The 13,266-nt window shown below is 37.5% G+C and overlaps 1 long non-coding RNA gene across 2 annotated transcripts in view; it reads left to right on the top strand.

Moving 5' to 3' along the window:
- The first annotated feature begins 3,885 nt into the window (after positions 1-3,885).
- Positions 3,886-13,266, top strand: part of LOC145720930 (uncharacterized) — a 58,453-nt gene continuing 49,072 nt past the window's right edge. The window contains exon 1 of one of the 2 annotated variants that reach the window (XR_014144275.1): positions 3,886-4,780. This is a non-coding gene — a long non-coding RNA (uncharacterized LOC145720930). The remainder of the gene's footprint in view (positions 4,781-13,266) is intronic. The other variant, XR_014144274.1, reaches the window with a different exon arrangement.

Here is a 13,266-nt window from a genome sequence, read left to right as displayed (position 1 = left end):
TATAGAAAGGTGCATGTGCTTTTTTGTTGCCTTCTTGCATGATTGGGCCTGCTCACTCTTCCCCTCTGCCACGCTACGAGAACATGTCCAGCTGGTGTGCAGGAAGGATATGGCAGACATGTGGAACAGGGCTAAGTTGTTTCAGACATCTGAGCTTGGGCCATCCTGGTTCAGCCAATTGCCAGCCAGCCCTCAGATACGTGAGGAAATCCAGATGAGATCAGAAGAATCTTCCAGCTAAAGCTATTCAATATCGACAACCTGTAGTGAACTAAATAAGTGTTTATTATTTTAAGACACTGGGTTTGGGTGGTTTGTTATGAAACATTATTGTGGCAACAGATAATACAGAGATACCAACGTAATAATTAATCAATGAGGGGACATCACTATGTATGTGAGGTACCAAGTCAGAGATAATATTCACAGATGGTAGATATTTTCATATATTCATAACTCTTTTTGTATTCTTCTGTCTCTGGAAAAATTCATTTATTATCCCAGGAGTGGTAATGGTACAGAGAATGTTCCCCTGTAGCACTTTAGCAGCATTTTAGGCACGAGACTTGCCAAAAAAGAAATGTGACTTTGCTTATTACGCAGTCTTTTGGTACTTGAAGTGTTAAGAAGATAAATGGATTTTATGTGATCAGGATGGTAAAGATACATTACATTCTCTGCCTCAAATTCTCATGTGGATTTAAGTTGTTGGTGAGAAGAAATGAGAATATAATCAGGTTTGTGAATGCTTGTAGCTATGATTTTTCCTGATGACTAGTAGATTATAGAATGCCTTTTAAAGAAATCTTGGCTGTCAGGTGAAGTCTTACTCTTAAATTAGATAGATGCAGGTTTCTAAATAGAAAGTAGGAGTTTCAGCTCCAGTTAACAAATATTTATTGATCATCTATTCTGTACTAAGCATTATAAATACAGACTCTGAAAATTAGCCTCTGCCCTAGAGGCACTTAGAGTTCAGAAAAGAGACAGACAAATAAATCATGACAGACAAATAAATGCTATTGTAAGTACAATGATGGGTCACACACACAAAGGTGGTTGAGGGGGTATCAGAGGGTGGGTGGGGGCTGTGGTTGTCCAAAAAGTTTAAAGAATAAGTAGATTTGGAGAAGTAAAAGAAGACCTTAAGTGGGAAAGGATTCCAGCAAGGAGCAAAGCATGAACAATGATCTAGAGTGTGGAAAAGCATCAGTTATATAGGAAACCACAGAACATAATGTGGGACCTGAAGTTACACACATGTAACCGAAATATATATATGTATGCCAAAATATAATCAAAGACTTGTTAGGTATTTGCTAGTGTTATCAAATATGCAATTATTTTTGGTAATAGAGATTTTTGTTTTCTTTTACATATTGGAAAAATAATCTTTGTGCTTTTTAGTACCTTCTGCATATCTGTAAATTCCATGTGGACTGAAAACAAGTTTATCTTACTCTTCTGCATCTCAGCACCCAGTACAGTGCCTGAAATTTCATATGAATTCAGTACATGTTTGTTAAGCAAGTTACTGAATTCTTGAACCTGTCAGCCTTTGCCAAAATCCAATAGAAACTTATCTTTTAAATTACTCTTTTTTAATTTATTCATAGAGTAATTTTCTTGAATAATTTGTCTTTCTCAAATTGTCTTCAATAAAAGCTTAATCTTCTGTTTTATAATTCTCCCTATTTTTTGGATTTTAAAATATATGCTGTCAGTATTGTTTTTCTCCCCATACATTCATCTATGTATTCATCCAAGATACACTTACTGAATACTTGATTATGTGCCAACATTGTGCTCCACCCCAGGGTGGAGTAGTAACAAGTCAGACCTGGTCTGACTGTCAGTGGGACTTATTTTCCAGTGAGGAAAACAGACCAATATTGAATTAATAATTTACCAGCACATTGCATGTTACATATAAGATTGAATAGTTTTATGAGCGTGTGTAACAGCTTCTTTTGGCCTCTATTCAATATGAATTATTATATGATGATTATATAGCATGTTTACTTTATCATATTTTTAGTTTGTGTTCTCTACTTTCTGTTTTGCTATGCCACCATTATAATTAATGTGTGGTACATAGAAAATACACTATAAACATTACTTGATGGAATGAATGAATGAAAGAATAAATGAATTTTATTAGAACCCTGACCCGTAGTTTATTGGTTTAATTTCTGCGTAAAATGAAGTTATTAGTCAAATCTATTTGGTTATCTGGTTTTAGTCAACAAATATTCATTGGAATTTTGTGTAAGTTATGTGGCAGAAGTGGGAATTCAAAAAAGAATAAAAGGTTTCCTGCCCTTACAGAAATTGTAATTCAGGCAAACAAGATAATAGCATATGAGAAGCTAAACATTTAGCACAAGAAAACATACATATTGTATATCTTCTAGACAAAGGACTGTGCTGGGTAATGTGAAGAATAAAGAAAAGAGTATACCATGACTTCCGGTTACTTATAATTTAGGTGAGGAGACAAGACAAATATATTTACAATGAAAATAATACCAAACAATAAATGGTACATTCTGGAGCTCAAGATAATAAGAGTCTCAGGACTTCAGCGGATGGAAATCTTCCAAAGCATTAGCATGTTTTCTCACGCAACCAAACATTAAAACAGTTACTCCAAAGTGAGGTGTGTGTATTTCAGGGGAGTACCAGGCCATCCATTGTACTTTGGGAAGAAAATATTAAAACTTCTACTTATTTAAAAATAACTTTAGGGGGCACCTGGGTGGCTCAGTTGGTTAAGCGACTGCCTTCGGCTCAGGTCATGATTCTGGAGTCCCAGGATCGAGTCCCGCATCGGGCTCCCTGCTCGGCAGGGAGTCTGCTTCTCCCTCTGACCCTCCTCCCTCTCATGCTCTCTCTCTATCTCATTCTCTCTCTCAAATAAATAAATAAAATCTTTAAAAAAAAATAACTTTAAAAGAAACTAATACTTACTAACATTTAATAAAAAAGATTGCCAAGGGGCCATCACAGTCTGTAGCCGTGAATGTCCTGTGTTAGGATTTAACCTGGTTATCACATGGAAGCAAAGGAGTGGGAGTTGCATTTCCCAGAACAAAGGGGCAGCTTTTCCCATTTCTTCATCGTGAGGTGTTGCAGGTTATCTGGCTGTTTTAAGTTCTACCTATACTAACCTTCATGAAATGGACAAATGACTTAAACAGTCCTCCAAAGAACAGCAGATAAAATTAATAATACAAGCACAATTGGGCTAAAAAGAAAATCTTAGCTGTGATACTTTTCTTTGTGAACATGCTTTTTGGCAATTACAGTATTGAATAAGATTTATTCAGATATTACAAAAAGTCACCTCCCCTCAGATTCAAAGTTATGATGAAACTATTTGAAATGTGGGTTTTTGGTGCTGTTATTGTTAATGAAGATCCTCATGTCATACACCGTGCCTTGAGATAGCTCGTAATTAGCAAGACATTAAAAAACTAAGCATCCAAAACATAAGGACAATCTTTTGCAATTTTTTCATAAGTTTTCAAAGTCAAGAGTTACTCAACCTGGCATTAGTGAAACTTTACTAAACTCAAAAACAAATATTTAGAAGTTTACTTATTAAAAAAGACCACTTGGGCTTTCCACACCACACAGGGAGGGGTCCATAGGGTGTTGTCTCAAATTAAAGGGAATCTCTCACAATATCCAGAGCCCTTGATGTCCTGCAAATGAAGGAGGATGTCCTCAAATTCCTGGCAGCAGGAACCCACTCAGCTGGCACCAACCTTGACCTCCAAATGGAACAGTACACCTACACAAGGAAATGTGATGGCATCTGTATCATAAATCTGCAGAGGACCTGGGAGAAGCTTCTGTTGGCAGCTTGTACCATTGTTGCCATTGAAAACCTGGCTCCTGTCAATGTCATATCACCCAGGGATACTGGCCAGTGAGCTGAGCTGAAGTGTGCTGATGCTAGCCACTTCTATTGCTGGCTGCTTCATTCCTGTAGACTTCACTAACCAGATCCAGGCAGCCTCTGGGAGCTGAGACTTCTGGTGGTTACTGATCCCAGGGCTGCCCACCAGCCTCTCACCAAGGCATCTTACGTTAACCTGCCTACCATCGCTCTGTGTAACACAGACTCTCCTCTGCACTATATGGACATTGCCATCCCTTGCAACAACAAAGGAGCTCACTCAGTGGGTCTGATGCGGGGGATGCTAGCCCAGGGAAGTTTTGTGCATGTGTGGCACCATTTCCCATGAACACCCATGGGAGGTCATGCCTGATCTCTACTTCTACAGAGATCCTGAAGGGTTTGAAAAAGAAGGGCAGGCTGCTGCTGTGACCCAGGAGGGATTTCAGGGAGAATGGACTGCTCCAGCTCCTGAGTTCACCGCTACTCAGCCTGGAGTCACAGACTGGTGTGAAGGCGTGCAGGCGCCCGCCCTCTGTGCTGATTCAGCGGTTCCCCACCGAAGACTAGAGCGCCCAGGCGACCAATGAGGACTGGTCAGCAGCTCCCACTGCTCAGGCCACTGAAAGGGTAGGAAGGACCACTAAGTGGTCTTAAGCTGCTCTTTCACAAAGGCAAACAAAATGGAAATAGGTTGATGGAAAAGAAAAAATTTCTAAAAAAAAGGACTACTTGGAAAACTGTTTTTCCTTCCAGAGTGAATAAGACTGGAATAATTCATGAAGCAATAGGCCACGAACTAACATCCATTCCTTTGTCACCAATGATGGAAGATACAGAGAAAACATCGCTGAAGCTGAAGACTTTGAGAAACAGGTGAGACAAATTATGTAGCATTAGAATTTATGTAGTGATGGGCGCCTGGGTGGCTCAGTTGGTTAAGCGACTGCCTTCGGCTCAGGTCATGATCCTGGAGTCCCAGGATCGAGTCCCGCATAGGGCTCCCTGCTCGGTAGGGAGTCTGCTTCTCCCTCTGACCCTCCTCCCTCTCATGCTCTCTGTCTCTCATTCTCTCTCTCTCAAATAAATAAAATAAAATCTTAAAAAAAAAAAAAAGAATTTATGTAGTGATAGAACTGGGTGGATATATTGGCATTTTTATTGTGTCTCAGATTCTATTTGCTAGATTGTATTTCAAAAAGAAAATTCATGATTGATCACAATTTTGTGTCTTTAAAGAAGTTACTGTACACCTGAAGCTAATATTATGCTGTATGCTAACTAACTGAAATTTAAAGAAAAACTTTAAAGAAAAAGAAGAATTTACTGAAAAAGGTAAATTCTCAACAATAAGAAAATCCTTACCGAATTTCTTTTAAAAATGTTTTATGGGAAATATGTATTATGATGGAGCTGATGCTTTGCCTGCAATTGAAAATTCAAAAATATTCTAGGTAATGTTTTTACATGTGAAATCTCTTAACTGCCTACCATTGATAGGCAAGCTTTTCTTTCACCAGAGAAACTGAAGCCAGAAGTGCATCAACATTGGTTCTTAATTTCACAAAAACATGAGCCTTTAAAATATTGTCAAATATTTACATGACTTAATGACATAGGGAATAACAATGATAATATTTGTGATTATAGAGAATTTTACTGGTTATTTCATTGAAAAATACTAAAACTGCTGTTGAATTTAAAGACAAATTAAGCTTTTTATTTACAAAAAGGTGTTTAAAATTTGCCGACCTTTTCACTGATGGCAAAAGATTTATCAATAAAGTGCTACTTAGCAAATATTTAAAAACAAGCATGCTTATTCTTTAGGTATAATTAAAGTAAACTTTTTTTTCAATAAATGAGAAAGTAAACAACCTTTTTTATTTTTAGGTATAATTGACATACAATATAATATTAATTTCAGGTGCATAACAGTGATTAGACATTTGTATACATTACCAGGCGCCTGGGTGGCTCAGTTGTTAAGCAGCTGTCTTCGGTGGCTCAGGTCATGATCCCAGGGTCCTGGAATCTGGAATTGGCTCCCTGCTCAGTGGGGAGTCTGCTTTTCCCTCTGCTCCTCACCCCTCCTTGTGCGTGCGCTCGCTCTTTCTCTCAAATAAATAAATAAAATCTTTAAAAACAATTTTTAGACATTTGTATACATTACAAAAGGATCACCACAATAAGTCCAGTTACCATACAGCATACAAAGTTAATACAATATTAACTATATTCCCCATGCTGTACATTATATTCCTGTAACTTATTTATTTTATAACTGGAAATTTGTATTTCTTAATCACCTTCAGCAATTCCCCCCTCAAACACCCTCCCCTCTGGCAACTACCAATCTGTTTTCTGTAACTATGAGTTTTGGTTTTATTTTGTTTTGTTTGTTTCATTTTTTAGATTCCACATGTAAGTGAAATCAGTGGTATTTGTCTTTATATGTCTGACTTATTTTGCTTAGCACCTCTAGATCCATCCATGTTGTCACAAATATAACTTTTGAAATAGAATTTTCTACCCTATCTAAATATCTTCCAAATGAAGAGTGTTGAATCCTTTTATTTTTTTAAAAAAAACACAATGCCTACATCAAAGTGAGATCAAGGAGAACTGAATTTCCTGTTTGAATTTCAACAAAAAGTTTTATATAATTGATGCCTGGGCATAAAAAATGAGTATCATAATTTAATAACTAAAGACTAAGATATACTTTGTCCATTTGAAGTATTTTTTTCATCTATGATAGCCATTAAAATTAAGCATTGCATCAATAGAATCTAGAATCCAAGCCCTCAAAATATTATATCCCTAAATATTATGGCAAGATTAAAATAAGATGATCTTACAAAGTATGAGCAAAAAAATTTTTATGTTATTGATAAACATAATAAAATATCACTTTAGTTTAAAAAAATTTGCTTTATTATTATCTAACCTTTCTCTTTTTTCCCTTATGGTTGTTAAAATATCAATATAAATAAAAATATAAAAATACATGCATTCAATTTGTAAATAAATGTGTATGAATATATACACAAATTTACTCTCTGTCATTTAGTATAGATTTGGGTTCAAATATTTTCTACTGATCAAGATATGTGATCAAAAAAATTTGGAAATCATTGGCTTGGTAAAAGTGATGTAAGGGTCTTTTAGAGATAGTTAATCTGTTGGAGTAACATGACATAATTGGGGAAAACACAGGAGCAATATAAAAAATCTATTACTATAAAATAGAAAAAAAGTGGGAATAATTTAGTGTAGAGATTAATAGTTTTACATTTTTGAAAACTCTTATAACACCACTGTGCTCATTTCAGTTCAACATTTGTAGGGTACGTAGTGTGCTCTGCTTGGCTCTGGCAATGAAAAGATGAATAAGATGGGGTGTCCTGTCCAGAGCTACCCACTGTCTAATGGGGAAAATAGAGGTTTGTGACCATATGAAGTAGTGGAATCATATGAATTAATAGGTAATTTCCATAAAGTATTGTAAGCGGTATACAAGGGGGTTCTATGAATAATATAAGATGATATCTAGTGAAGTCTGATGGGATAGGGCTAGAGAAGGCTTTCTGGTGGAGGTGGTGCCCGTACTAAGCTTTCTTTTTTTTTTTTTAAAGATTTTTATTTATTTATTTGACAGAGAGAGAGATAGCGAGAGCAGGAACACAAGCAGGGGGAGTGGGAGAGGGAGAAGCAGGCTTCCTGCCGAGCAGGGAACCCGATGTGGGACTCGATCCTAGGATCCTGGGATCATGACCTGAGCCGAAGGCAGACGCTTAACGACTGAGCCACCCAGGCGCCCCCGAACTAAGCTTTCTTAAGACTACATTAGAGAATAATATAATTGATTCATAATGAGGAATTTGAATAAATTAGAAAGTATTCATGATGTTGTTTCATTTTGTTTAATGAGGCAGAAAAATCTGTAAGACAATTTATAAAGATTTCTGTCTTTATAAAACATTTTAAGTTTTGATTGCTGGAGGTATAAATTTCAATTATTTGGAACATTCTTCAGACTACACTTGTGCCAAATCAATAATATATTTTCTTTTACTCTTCCTCATTCAGTCAACAATTCTTGAATACTGACTCTCTTTCAGGCTCACCGAGCTAGGTGCCCAGGAATAAGTAGTCAAATAAGACAGTGTTTCTGCCTTTAAGAGACTTAAAGTAGCATTGCAGACATAGTGTTGTAAAGCAATACATGTAAGTTAGCATGAGAACTGCTGAAATAAAAATTGAAACGATGTGCATGTTGCACTTGATCAAAGGAGAGACTGATGATCTTCGCCTGAAAGAGAAGAAAGTGGGCCATGTCAGAAAGGCTTTCCAGATGAAATGATGGTTAATCTAGGTCTTGAAGAATGACTAAGACTTTGTCAAGATGGTGGAAGGAAAGACATTCTAGGGAGAAGAACCAACATATGTAAGTGCAAGCAAGCCTGCCGCCGTTTTCTAGCCCCTTATAATAATTTTCTATTCACATTCTTATTCACCATTACTTCACAACTTCTTGCTTAGCTAGACTAATTCTGTTAGAGCAAGATTTACAAGATGTCTATCTTCAGCATGTCTACAATCTGATTTGCCTTTGGAAAATGGAAATATTTAGAACTACATTCTCACTAACAATGGACAATTTAAGCATTCATATAAGTTGGAGACGCGAGATCCTTTATAGACAGTCATTGGCCCGGAAAGTATGGCCTCACTGGTAGTTGTGGGTGATGACTGGACCTTATAGTCTCACTGGACCTGTTGGCTAATCATTGCCTACCTCACCCTGCCTTCCATCTAAGAAAATCTCTCCCGTGACCACACCCATGGTTGCCTTGTTTGTAGCACAGGTCTTAAGATCCTTAAGTCTAGGGTCTCACCACAGCTGACTGGACAGATAACTCCGAGAAAAACAACCCAAAGCACAGTTGGGCCAATCAGATTCTCTTTCTGAGAATCCGAGGTTACGATGTTATGCTTTGAACACTTAGTGGTAGAGTCTTGAATAAAATATCTGAACTCTGGGCCTGCTAGTTAGCAGAGAGAGCTACCCATCAGTGCCCCAAAATGTCAACTGTCTGAGAGGTATACCTATGGGCACAGGTAGAGGTAACACAGGTACCATGGGAATAATTCCCCAAGACTTATTAGGCCAGGGCAGTGATCACTATACCAAAGAATCTGAGATACCCTGAAATGGCTATGTGGCTTCTGATTCCAAAGATACTTGCCTAGTAAGTAAGACTTTCCAACAGACCAACAGGTGAAAGGGAGTTTATTTGAAGGCTACGTGGGAATCTCACATAATCCAACTGTAGATAGTACTACTAGGCCTCATAACTGCTGGAAAAAACAATTTCAGACAAGCCGCCTTTTTAATTTTTTTCTCTCAGGCAGCACCATTTCTCTTCTCTGCATCTTTCTATCCATACCTACATTTCGTTCTCCTTTAGGCAGCCAGGTTTATTTCAAAAGGCTCTTAGTTTCTGTTCCTGAGTAACTTCAGTTTAACATGAGCCTCTGCCCTACCCTGGAGCCATTTTGGCACAGACCAGATGCCACTGCTCCGGTAACCACTATTGCCCTCTAAGTCAGACTTTTCTGTCACTTAGTTTAAATTCTTGTGCCCATAGATATGCCTCTGAGACGCTTGACATTTTGGTATTGATGGGTAGAGTTTTTCTCTGCCGGTTGGCAATCTTGGTTTGGATATCTTATTCAGGACCCTTTACTACCAAATATTCAAAGCATAACATCTTAACCTCAGTTGGCAAAATATCCTAGATAGTATAGATTTAAAAAGCATTGCTGGAGCATTTGTGAGAATAAGCAAGTTGGCCAAAGTCCTGGGTGCTGGCACGGGGAAAGCTAAGACCAGGTTCTGCCAGGATGTCATCACTGTGGGGCATGACAGCAGCATGTTTCATCCAAGTTACAACTAGCCAGAGTAAGGCCCGAGATAGGATTAGGCAAGCTTACCTTGCTGCTGAAAGAAAGCAGGATAGTCTAGGTAGGGCAGTAGAGAAAGGAGGTGAGGCTCAAGGTTATAGGGAATTTGATATCAACAACATTAAGGCAATCAAGAAAACTAAGCCGGCCATAAATCAGGGCATGCTTGGAGGGAGCAGTTATTTTAGTCAAGAGCATCTGCTGAAAAAGGCCAATAATTTCAGAGCAGCTCAGAGCTATTGGACAGCAGTTGCTTCTGGATCATGAAGAGCCTTTTGTAGCCAGCGTAGGTCTAGGACCAATCAGGAACCTTAAGGGCTGTTGTCTAATAGGGATGAATACACTGTCTTCTGCACAGACTTGGATTTTGAGTGGTCCGTGATCCCCACAGAGGCTCTGATGGGTCATACCCCAGTGGAGCGAGACTGGCACCTTGGAGAGGATTTTATTCTACTGATTGTCAAGGTCACTCCCTATTACATCACCCTAGTTTAGTTTCTTCACGGCACTTATCACCATCTGAAAATCCTATTTATTTGCTTATTGTCCTGCCTCCTCCCCCTAGGAAAATGTAAATTCCTTTAGAGCAGAGACATTAATCTGTTTTTTTCCCCCCATTGCTGTGTTCTTAGCACTTTGAACAATATTTGGCTCTTGGTATGTTCTCAGTAAATATTTGTTGAGTAAATAAACAAAAGTCCATGAACTCGGTGACATGGTCATGGGCTAAGGGCCTGGACAACAGTCCAAACTCTGGTGATCCTGACAGTCCTCGATTAAACTCTCAACGTTTTAAACATACTTGGAAATCTTAACTAGGTGCCAACCACTGTCACCAACCTCCCACCTCATCCACACCCAAATTCTGTCTTCAGCTCTGATTTTGCAAATGTTCTGAGAAGAAAAAACGTGACTGCGCCATTCTGATAAGAATATACATCTACTTGTTTCTTTTGAACAGCCCTCAGCCACAAACATTTTCTGTTTTTCAGCCTGCTTCTGAGATGACTCCCCAGTACCTACTTCCCCTTCCCCATTTTCTCTCTTTCTTCTCAATAAAACAAAGTCCTCGGGGTGCCTGGGTGGCTCAGTCATTAAGCATCTGCCTTCAGCTCAGGTTATGGTCCCAGGGTCCTGGGATCTAAGTCCCACATCGGGATCCTTGCTCAGCAGGGAGCCTGCTTCTCCCGCTCCCACTCCCCCTGCTTGTGTTCCCTTTCTGGCTGTCTCACTCTCTCTGTCAAATAAATAAATAAAATCTTCAAAAAAACAAAAAACAAAAAACAAAGTCCTTGGCTCTTATAGGCCATAAGCAATCTAATGAGGGAAGTGTGAGTGAGCATATTTTCAGGAAACAGCTGAAATTTCTCCATGTACTTTGCTTTTTTGAAAAGCAGCCACATGGCTCAATATGTGTACAGCACGTATTTACTAATTAACAAACAGCCTCCCACTGAGTCAGCCTCCTTCCTCTCCCTATTTCCTTTTCCTTTCTTAGAAAATTGTTTGTATGAATAAAACTTGGCCCAGCACTTCTTGACATGTAGTGTGACTATGTTTGTTAGCACGAACACTGTCCTCTCGAAATACACATTTCTTTAGATGGTGTAATCGAAGTGAAAATAGCATTTTGTTAACAAAAATAAGTTTTGTAGATACTAAGAGATCATCTACTTTATATGATGATCATGATGATCTGATCTCTTTCTTGGAAAGCAGGATGCTAGAGTAAATTTTATTAAGTTGCAGAATGAAATAATCAGCTTTAAAATCCGGTAATAAAATTTTCATTAGTGATTAAGTCAATTGACAGATATTTATTGAATATCTACTATATAACATGATCTGAGATATATAATCAACATACAAGGAAACATGAATGTATCCCAGACTTGGAAGATCTATTTGGCAAAATAGGCTGCTACGCTATCTCATTGGCATCTCAATATGTCCAGAAGTGAGCCACGTGTGTCCTTCTTAGAACCTTCTATAGTGTTTCCTATTTCAATAAGTGGTTCACAATCTAGTAGAAGAAATAGATAAAAATCAACATTTGTGAAAAAGTATTAGTGCCTTCATGGAGTTAGGCACAAGATATATCTGTTTAAGACGGAACATGAAATGCAACTAAATGCAATGAAATGTAGAAGTCAGTGTTCTTCGTCAGAGGAGAATTTCCTGCAATCATTTAAAAATAGATTAAAGCATGCATCACTGGTGATTCTTTTTAAATATATTTTTTCTTCTCTTCAACTCTGTGTCTGTCTTATGGGCTAAGAGAGGAGGAGGAGGAGAATTATCCCCTCAATAACATGGGTCATTCTTTTTGGTGTTTCTGCCTGAGAATTTAGTGCCTTTCTGACTCATGTATTTTCCTTACAAAACTGAATTGAACTGCCACCAAAAAGGGCCAGCTACTTTTATTATTCACAAAGTTTAAAGTTCCCTCTTCTGCAAAATAAATAAATAAATAAATAAAAATAAAACCTTAAAATAAAAAAATGCTGCAGCTAAAAAAATAAGTAAATAACAAAGTTCTCTCTACTCCAGCTAGGACTGTATCAGTAATGACTACGGTGGTGACCATTTTGATTATTATATCCATTTACTTGCTTTGATAAATTATCTTTACTTTGCAAATCCCCTTTGGACTGCGTAATTAGTGATAGGACTGTTAAAACCAAAAACCATTTTTGGATGTAATGGGTTTTATAATTTGTCCTCTGTTTGAAAAGACAGCTTTAGTTCTATGATATTGAAAGAATATATTCAGAACCTCAATATAGAGAATTATTTACAATTCAACCAATTGTAAAACATACAGTGATAATGTGGTCTTGGTCTAATTTTCCAGTGTATTGGTGTGTAGCATATATAAGCCCTATTCAATATAAGGTCTCTGTAATTCAGGGGAAAATATTTTCTCATGAGAGGGGAGATGGTTCCTGGAGCAGTTAGGCAAAGATCATTATGAGTCTCTTGACAAGAAGATTAGTTTTTATTTTTGTGGATCTATTCATGCATACAGGTGAGATTGAGAAAAAAATCAATGAATTGTTAACGAAATCATATTCTGTAGTAGTCAATAGTCAGTTTCAGATTAAATGGTAATTAGTAGAAGAGATAACTGCTCATGAAGATTAAGATCTTCTGTCCCGCAGACATCAACCCATCTCCTATCATTTTCAGTATTTTGTCTTCATTCTTATGAGACTGGAAAGCTTTTTTTATTCAAAGGCTTGAATAGATAGGAATATTTGACAGGAAAAGAATAGGATCAATGGATTCCTAATTATAGAAAGATAAATGTGCAAAAATCTAGAGGCCTGAAAAAAGATATTTGGGAAAAGTGATTTTATTAAGTGATGACTCAAAAATAATTTAATGGTTAA

Source organism: Leptonychotes weddellii, chromosome 4 (assembly GCF_054177405.1).
Source record: "Leptonychotes weddellii isolate Sample4059 chromosome 4, ASM5417740v2, whole genome shotgun sequence".
Classification (NCBI taxonomy): domain Eukaryota; kingdom Metazoa; phylum Chordata; class Mammalia; order Carnivora; family Phocidae; genus Leptonychotes; species Leptonychotes weddellii.
Note: the sequence above shows the minus strand (reverse complement) of the source record. Positions and strands in the feature narration are given on the sequence as shown.